The following is a 7,707-nucleotide window of genomic DNA, read 5'->3' on the forward strand; positions in this document are numbered from 1 at the left end:
TGGTTTTATGGCTGATCGGTTTTCTGTGCATTTGGGGAGAGTATTTTGCTATATTCTGGGTTTCCAATATCCCACATTTTCATTCCATGTTTTCCTCCGTCTGTGTGGCTCTTTCCACTTCACTGAAACGTGTGCCTGTATTTATAATTACTATTTGTTTATTTAATATTAATAACACCCATTTACAATTTAGGTCTTTATTTGGTTTCTAAGCTTTTTCTTGTAAACACGCTGAAATTAAAGTTGAAATTCCTTAGTTTTGTTGAACCAGCTATGTATATTCGTGCGTGTGGTCTGGAAACACAATTTGTACTTCCAGCACCATTTTTTAGGTTGGCTAAATATTCTCTGCAGAAGTTAGATTGTTTTCAGCTGTAATGACAAGAACCCCATGGCCTCAGCAATATTTTACAAGAAGTTAGAAGTGCTCTTCTTATTTATTTTTCTGTAAAGAGGTCCTTAATATCCCTTGTTGTCTTTAAAATGTTGTGGACTTACTCCACATGATGCAGCTTTCTTAGTTTTACAGCATTACTACCCTTCAAATGCTTTTCTTTTGGGCCTTTGCTCCTTTACATCAGATTGAAAAAATCTCAGGAGACTTCTCAATAATGGGTGTTCTATGCTTATTAAGCTAGGTCTGTCTTACTGAATGAAATGATTTATGCTGGCTTCTTGTCTATCTTTATTTCTGTGCACTGGAGCATCTGGATGCCAAATGTTAAGAAACAATCAGAAATTACAGTTCACCTTTTTCTTTTCCAGTCCCTTAATTTTGCTCTGTGTGACCCGTATTTTGTGTTCAAAGCAAAAGGGTGGACGTACAGTTCTTCACCAGATGTCATAGTAGTACCAAGTAGCCTGTTAGTGATGACTTCGTTTTCTCAGCTGCCTTTGCATGTAAACTATCACTCCAGCTCATAAAATTTGCTGACAAATTGAATAAAACACTCCATTTACCTCTGAATATGCTCTGGTGTATATATTGCCTTTGCCTTGTCCTTCAATTTGTCTTTAGTGCCACATAGGGTCATGATTTAATGTCTTGTCCATATGGCAGGTTTTGCTGGATACTAAATTATTTTTAAGATCAGTTTCTGAGAATCATTTCAGGCTGTATGGTTTTGCTGACACGGTGGGTGGGAAGAAAAAAGGAAGTATTTTAAAAAGTTATTGAAAATCACTATTGCTCAAAGAAAAAGTAATAGAAATTGCTTTTCTTATCAAATGAAGATCTCTAAGTATGATAATACCATATATCAGTGTTTCTCAGCCTTTTTGATACCAGGGTCTGGCTTGCTGCCTTCCTAAAGTGTGTCAGGGAGATCTCAGGGACCAGTGCTAGTTTACAGAGAGTCTACGCTGAGAGAAACTGCCCAATATTACTGCCTACTTTCTCTGTCTCATTTTTATAGACTTTGTGGTTTGAGTTTGGGTCTTATCTGGTTTGTGAATGGCTTCCAGAGCCTTGGAAAGTCTTAGTTTTGTTTCCTGATTTTCTCATATGCATCTCTTGGTGTTAGATGACAAATCCATTCTTATATTGTTGATCTGGAACAGGGGTGAGCAAACTTTTTGGCCTGAGGGCCACATTGGGGTATGGAAATTGTATGGCGGGCCATGAATGCTCACAAAATAGGGGGTAGAGTTGCGGGAGGGGGTGAGGGCTCTGCCTGAGGGTGTGGGCTCGAGGTGGGGCCAGAAATGAGGAGTTCAGGGTGCTGGAGGGGGATCAGTGTTGGGGTGTGTGTGTGGTGGGGGTGAGGGCTCTTGGGTGGGCTGGGGATGTGAGGTTTGTGGTGCGGGAGGGGGCTCCAGGCTGGGACTGAGAGGTTCAGATGGCAGGAGGGGGATCAGGGCTGGGGCAGGGGGTTGGGGTATGGGGTATGGGTGTGAGGGCTCTGGCTGGGGGTGCGGGCTTTGGGGTGGGACCGGGGATGAGGGGTTTGGGATGCAGGAAGGTGCTCTGGGCTGGGACCAATGGGTTCAGAGGGATCTGGGCTGGGATCGAGGGGTTCGGCGGGTGGGAAGGGGATCAGAGCTGTGGCAGGGGGTTGGTTGGGATGTGTGGGCGGGAAGCAGCTAAGGGGTGCAGGCTCCGGGCAGTGCTTACTGCAAGTAGCTCCCAGAAGCGAGCGCGCCCGCCCCGCCCCTGTCTCTGAGGCGCAGCCAGGCGGCTCTGCGCGCTGCCCCATCCACTGGTGCCATCCCTGAAGCTCCCATTGGCCAGGAACCGCAGCCAATGGGAGCTGCAGGGGTGATGCGCAGAGCCACCTGGCCACGCCTCCGTGCGCTATGTAGGAGCCAGAGGGGGTCATGCCAGCTGCTTCTTGGGAGCCGTGCGGAGCGTGGCAAGCCTCCAACCCCTCTCCCCATCTGGAGCGTCAGAGTGGGGCAAACCCCCGACCAGACTCTCTGATAGGAGCTGAGGGCTAGATTAAATGGTCTGATGGGCCAGATGTTGCCGGCGGGCCGTGGTTTGCCCGCCCATGATCTCGAATTATCTTTACAGTGTTTTGGAGAGATTGTCTTGAATCAGTATTTCTGATCCAAACATTTGTGCAGTTTATGGAATTCAAAAAACTAGAACTCTAGGGTGGGATTTTCTAAAATACTCAGTGGCGTAACTTTCTCCAATTAAAGTCAATGTGAGTTTTATCAATCTCTGTGGGCAGAGAGTTAAGTCAGTATATATAAAAATCCCATCTGCAGTCTTGAGCATAATATTCTTTTTCATTACTAATCTTAGAGATCTATTTCGTTATAGATTTCTTTACTTTTTAAAGGCCTTTAATATACACACACACAGAAACGGTGATCTTCTTCTTCCTATTTCTGCTGAATGACTGCAGAATATTGTCTCAGAATTTCCTTCATTACTGGGAGTTCAGTCCCAGCGTGGATTATCACAGGTTGGTGCTATCTGCGTGGAAAGTTGGCAAGAAAATATCTGGAGGTGTTCTAGGGTTGTCAACTTTCTAACTTCTGAAAATAGGACACTAAAGCAGGAAAGCTAGAATCTCCCCCCCTCCCCCGCTTTTCCTCAAGCCCTGCCCCCATTGCTCACTGCTCTCCCTCCTCCATTTTCCTTATTGCTCAATCCTGTTTACCTTACCCCCTTTTCCCCCCTGCCCAAGGGATCCCTCTGCACCGGGGCTAGGATGGGAGCCTGAATGCCCATGGGATGCAGGTAGGAGGAAACCCCAGCTGAGCCGACGCTGGCATGGGTTGATGACCCAGTGCCTCCTCCCTTAGACCACCCTGCCCACAGTAACTGGACTCTTGGTGTCCAGTCAGTATATGTGACCAGACACAGTACAGTCGAAAACCGTATGTCTGGCAACCCTAAAGTGTTCTGAGGAATTCTGAACTGGTCTTTGGTGAGGAAACGGAGATCTGGATTGTAGACTGTTCCAGCAGGCAGAATGAAAAGTGCCTCTGTGTTCTACATCGTAAAGAAGGTATGTGTGTTCATCTGATGACCATTCTGCAAGTATCATTACTGTTATAGTCCCACATCATGTGTTGGCTGTTGAAATCACCAACATATATAGCTTGGTGATAGTCTGTGGGTAATGGGAGAGAAGGCCAGTCTATATTCAGAGCTTTATACACATTAACCACCATTATCTTGGGGATTCTTATTGATATGGTGAAGGTTCTGGTGTTGCTCTTGGCATCTATCATGTCATAATCCTTGATGCCTTGCTTGATGTACATGGCAAGGCTGTGTTTTGAGTGGTGGAAGGAGACAACAAGATCATAGCTAGCAATACTGCAGTGTGATTCTTGGACGATATCTTTGAGATGGGTTTCTCACAGGGCAATGACATTGATCATGTTGTCTTGCATTATGTGAACTTGGTATTCACTTTTAGATTGGAATATACGTTCAGTGTTCACTTGGCAAATTTTGTAGAGCTAGGCCTCTTAAAGTGGCTCTGGCAGGAGTTGCTTTTTGCAGACTAACGATTTCCATTGCTGTTCAATCTGGGGTTTTGTGGAGCCGTATTCGGATGCCATTTTGATGACATTGTTTGTGCTTTAGCATGTAACAGGGCAGACTACAAGAAGGTTCTCTGTTCTGAAATGGTCTTGTCTACCCACCTTGTGTGCCTGTTAACTTTAGTTCTTTCCAGTCTGATTTCAGTTTTATATAATTTTATTACATTTGTCAAGAGGAATTAATAAATCAAAGCTCTTTCTCGAAGGCTAGTATTTGACAACTATATCCCTACAAAATACAGTTTCTGGGTGCAGAAGTTTGTGTTTGGCAAGTTTTGCATTGCAGATACACTTGAAGATCATCCCATTTCAGGAGTAGAGTCATCACTAACAGACTATGTGGTATTGGTAGGACATCTGGTAAAGAACTGTACGTTAACCCTTTTGCTTTTAACACAAAATGCAGGTCGCATAGAGCACAGTTAAGGGACTGGAAAACAAAAAGAGGGGCTATTCAAATCAGGGAGGCTTTGCGGCAGCACTTTGACAATGGCCAACAGTAACATACGTCTCTGAGTCGCTTCAATATTACATGACATGTAGTTTTCCTAGGGGGTAATGGTGACATTGTAATAAAGTGATTAAAATGCCTATGTATGTATTGGCAGTGCCTGCAATCTCGCCTTGTACAAAAAAAATAAAGATGATTTACCATTATAAACGTTTGCTTTTATTGCACAAGAAACAGCACACACAAACACACAGATGCTTGGCGGGAAAGGAGGAACCAGGGAAGGGCAGACTTTCACAGCTGGGTGTAGGTCCGGCTACCATTGTGAAAGTTGTCCAAGGGGGTGGAGTGGAGGGGGAACTGAGAAGCCCCAGAAGGTGGAAAGGACTGTGTGGGCAGAGTCCTTGGGGGTGGGGTGGGGGTGGGACAGGCATCAAAAAGAGTTCTGAATGTGCTGCAGTCTGCAGCATTATTAAGGACTTCAGCAGCTGCGTTTGCTCCTCAGTTACTTTAAGCATCCACTCAGTAGCGTCCTTAACAAACGTGTGATTCTCTTTTCTGTCCCGCTGTTTGGCTTCCCAGCACTCGTTTCATTCCCTTTTTTCTGCATTGGAGCTCTGCAGGACCTCCCGAAACATGTCGTCTTTGCTGCATCTTCAGCGCTTTCTTATCTGGCGGAGATGCTCGGCCCGGGTGCTTGGGGTGTTCCTGAAGGCCACATCTGGTGAAGCTCAGGGGGCAATGCACAGAAGCAGGATAGTTAAATTCATGCACAACATTGAAACGTTTCAGTTAAAATACACCTTTTGCAACATTGCCATCGCTTTCTCACTGATCCTAGCCAGGCACACATCTCTGCGAACACCCAAAGCCTGGTCAGTGTTCGCAGAGATGTGTGCCTGGCTAGGATCAGTGAGAAAGCGATGGCAATGTTGCAAAAGGTGTATGCCCTCCGAAGTATCCAAAGGGCTCCTGGCAATGGAGGTGGGGTTGCCGCCAAGGATAGCGTCCAGCTCCTTATAGAACCGACAGGTCTTCGGTGAAGCACCTGAGTGACGGTTTGGCTTCCTCATCTTATGGTACGCCTGCCCCGGCTCCTTTATCTTAGCTCTGCATTGCAGAGTGTCCTGATCATAACTCTTTTCGCAAAAGCCTCAAGAAATCTGCCTGTAGGTATTCCAATGCCTGTGGCTCAAGTGCAGCTGGGACTGCACAGCCTCTTCTCCCCATATACTGAGCAGATCCAGCAGCTCTGCAGTGGTCCAAGTGGTAGAGTGTTTGCTGCGATAACCTGCCATGGTCACTTGGGAAGATGCGATGAGACCTCTCTATGCCGAGCAAACAGGAAATGGAATTTCAAAAATTTCCAGGGCTTCTAAAGGGGAGGGAGGGATGGTTGTTTGCCTGGCTGAAGGGCAGTGGAGTTCAAACTGCTGAACAGAGCGGTCAGGGTGGGCATTATGGGACACCTCCTGGAGGCCAGTTAAACCGATGAAATGAAGCGTGGTGTCTACACTTGCATGTTGTTGACAAAAATGTAGAGGAAAAAGACTTAAATCTCTCGTGAGGGTGGATGTATTTTGTCGCCAAAACTGGGCATTCTCCCCAACAAAAGTTGCCTTGCAGTGCATACGCACTCATTGTTTGGGTCAATAAACGGCAGTTTTGGTGACAAAACTTGGTACTGTAGACAAGGCCTCAGTGTTGAAGAGTTATAAGAGGGGGGCCTGAATAAAGAAATGGGGTTTTCCTCCTTTCCAGCTTTTTCGTGTTTTAGATAATAAATGCATTCCATTAAGTATGACAGTCCACTGGGATTTTTCACACAGCAAAATATACTATTACAGTATATTATCAGTTTCTCAGGAGATGCTGAGCTTCTTTCAGTCTTTTATGTTTTTAAAATGGGAGGAGGGCAGGAGATAAACATCTCAAATCATGGGAAAGTTAGCATTTGCATTGATTGTATATGGCAAGGGTGGCCAAACCGCGGCTCGTGAGCCGCATGCGGCTCTTTTACAGTTAGAGTGCAGCTCTCAGAGCCCTCCACCCTCCCCACCCCATTCTCTGCCTACCAGCCTGTTTGGGGCGGCTCAGGTCTTCTGCCCTGCAGGGGGTGGTGGGGCTAGAAGCTTCTGCCTGCAGGGAGGGTTGTCTTGGGACTTCAGCCCCATGGGAGGTGCATGCTGGGGCTCGAGGCTTCAGTGGGAGTGGGACTTTACCACCGAGCCCGATCAGGTGTGCCCCGTGGTTCTGAAGCCTCAAGACCCCCACGACTTCACAGGCAGAAGCCCCAAGCCTCACCACCTCGCCGAAGGGCTGAAGACCCAAACCGCTGCAGTCACGCCCTGGCTCTCGAACTTCTGAAGTTTGTGGTATGCAGCTCATAGGGTCAGTAAGTTTGGTCACCCCTGGTATATGGTTTGGGGATTTGGGGGGCTGGCTACTGCTAGTGGCAAGCCAAGGCAAATGAAAAGCCTCTCTGTTTCTCATTAAACATGTTTTCCAGATGAAAGGCAATCCAATGAAAAGGAACAAAATAATTTATTTAAATATCAGAATTCATACCTGTGTTCAGAAAAATCTTTGATTTAAAAAATAATTCCATGGACAACTATGTGGTGGGTTCTCATCACGCCTACACATTCTTAAAATAGTTTATCTATAAAACATGCAGCATGCACAATAAAACATGCTGGAGCAGTAATAGTCTTATAGGAATTCATTTGGGGTGATAATACATTCAGTAACTTGGTCTTTCCAAATTTATGCCAACAAAACCTTTGATATCACACCATCATGTGGTCATTCTGTTTGTATGTGTCTCTTTGAAGACAGGTTCTTCCCATGCAGATGAGGTGGTGATATTCTTATGAAAAATTGCATAACTGGGAGATGATATATATTGTAGAGTAAGGTATTATTATGCTTCTTTGACCTTGTCTCCTATACTATTGTTGATCCATACTTGCCAGGCCTATTTCGACCACACCAAGGTACTAAGCCTAATCAAACAGCTCCCTTTACAAAAAATAAAAGGCTATAAAAATATTTTCCCCTTTAAATGTGGAATTTCTTTGCCAATATTTCAATGCCCTTACTCCCAGGGTGGGCAGTATTCAGGCCTGGACAAGTGATAAGCTATCTAATAAATCAGCCAGGGCAAGAAATGGGTGTTTTAACCCATTTGAAACCTGGGAATCCTCCTTTATCAATGTGGTACGGCGTATATCTACATCACTAGTAAAATC

The sequence above is a fragment of the Eretmochelys imbricata genome, chromosome 1 (genome assembly GCF_965152235.1).
Source record: "Eretmochelys imbricata isolate rEreImb1 chromosome 1, rEreImb1.hap1, whole genome shotgun sequence".
Taxonomy (NCBI): Eukaryota; Metazoa; Chordata; order Testudines; family Cheloniidae; genus Eretmochelys; species Eretmochelys imbricata.